This window comes from Acyrthosiphon pisum, chromosome A3 (assembly GCF_005508785.2).
Source record: "Acyrthosiphon pisum isolate AL4f chromosome A3, pea_aphid_22Mar2018_4r6ur, whole genome shotgun sequence".
In the NCBI taxonomy this organism is placed as follows: domain Eukaryota; kingdom Metazoa; phylum Arthropoda; class Insecta; order Hemiptera; family Aphididae; genus Acyrthosiphon; species Acyrthosiphon pisum.
The window spans coordinates 42,082,984-42,085,006 of NC_042496.1; positions in this window are offsets into that span (position 1 = coordinate 42,082,984).

Here is a 2,023-nt window from a genome sequence, read left to right on the forward strand (position 1 = left end):
AGATTATCTAGAAAAGAGATTAAGGAATTCAAATATATGTTTTCAAAATTAAAATAGCCAAAAGGGCTTTTGGTACTGGGAGAATTTGTCTTCCACTACTTGGGAATTATGTGGCACATGTAAGTTGAACATTTTTTTATCATAAAATATAATGACGTGACTGCGCGTATGTACTTTACTGGGGTTCAAGAATCTTAGCCGTCGTGTATCTTAAATTACATAAAGCGTTCGGGAAACTTTCACACACTAATGATCAGTCACTACACACATAGATATAGTACTAACGATGGATGTACAATATTTTCTAAATCCGACCCCTTCAAAATGGTTCACTTCGACAGCCTTAACTTTTAATTTTTATCAAACATATAATATAATATAAAACAAGCTAAAAAAAATGTTGGGGGGACACGTGCCCCCAGTGCCCACCCCCTGGCTACGGCACTGGTACACTGTATACCCTTTTACTTTTACTTTACTAGTATTTACTAATTTAAACTATACTCATGTCAAATTAATAATTTAACAAATTATATAATATATTATAATATATAATTTACAACTTAATAAAATATATAAATATACACAAAATTATGTTATCAAGAAAAAGAACAGAAATGTTTGTGTTTTTATATTGGATTATTTTTAATTTATACCAACATAGTAATATGTATGTATAAACGAAAAATTTCAAAATGTCTTAACTTGATGGATTTTTTTAAAATCAACTGAGAATAGCTATGTTAACTGTTAAGTTAATTTAATACTAGTACATTTACTAGTTAAGTTCATAAGTTGATCAGAAAATAAACTAACTAGTTAAGTTAAAAAGTTAAAAAAAAAATTAACTTTTTAACTTAGCTTTAACGTTTTAACTAGTTAATGCCCACCTTTGAATATGTTTATTAAAATAAATCACTAACCTTAGGTTGAACCAGAGCAAATCCAAAAAGACTCATGCATCCTTACGTTACCGATAATCCAGAAAACGTAATTAAATCTAATGAAAATTGAAATTCACAATAATCCATACACAGCTGCAGAATCGACACACGCTATTGTAATATGCACCGAAAGGGACGAATTTGTGGTAATTTCTTATAAATAAATAATTTTATTCACAACCAACTGATCTAATTAGTTTCACATACATTCAAAGTTGAAAAGTATAATATTATCTAGAAATTTACTTGATCTGCTTGAGAATTTTATCATGCAAAATATAAACCCTTTCATTCTATTACCAATTTTTTTTTGTCTATTAGGGTATTTACCAACTGCATTAAATTATATTTTTTTATTTGTTATATTATACATAAACATAAATCCATTTTAAAATTAGTATTCAATATTTAAAATTCATATAATTTATTCTGACAATTGATCCAAACTTAAAGAAAAATACTTAATTTCTAATGTTTTAGTGTATAATGCACACATTTATTTCCAATGAAAAATATTATAATTAATGGTCTACTGCTTTACTCTACTAATAGTTAGGTACTTATAATCAACCAATGACTGATGTTTTATTATGTTCTAGAACTTGGATTAGGTATGAAAATATTTATGAACGTATGATAAAACCATCATTTATTTTTGATGATCATATCACAATATCCATTAGGTAACCCATTATACATTAACAACAAACCGTGGTACTATCGAAGATATATAATAGTATACTTTAGAAGTTTCAAGTACCCACAAATAATATTATACAATCATTACAATCACAACAAAATAACCAAAATAGTTATTCCAGGTTTTTTAATATGTAATTTCGTCCAAATTTGAACTTAAAATGACTATAAAAATAAACTGTGCTTATGTATTTCTTAGAATTTTTGGTAACAGAATTAAATATTTACGTGGAAATCTTGTTTTAAATTTTCAATCCTTGGATATAAAAGTTGAAAATTTTATAAATTTGTAACTACAAATAATTATTCAATTTTAAATTTGATAAATTTTGTCAAAATTTCAACTTCAAACGCTTATAATAAATAATTGTGCCTATGTA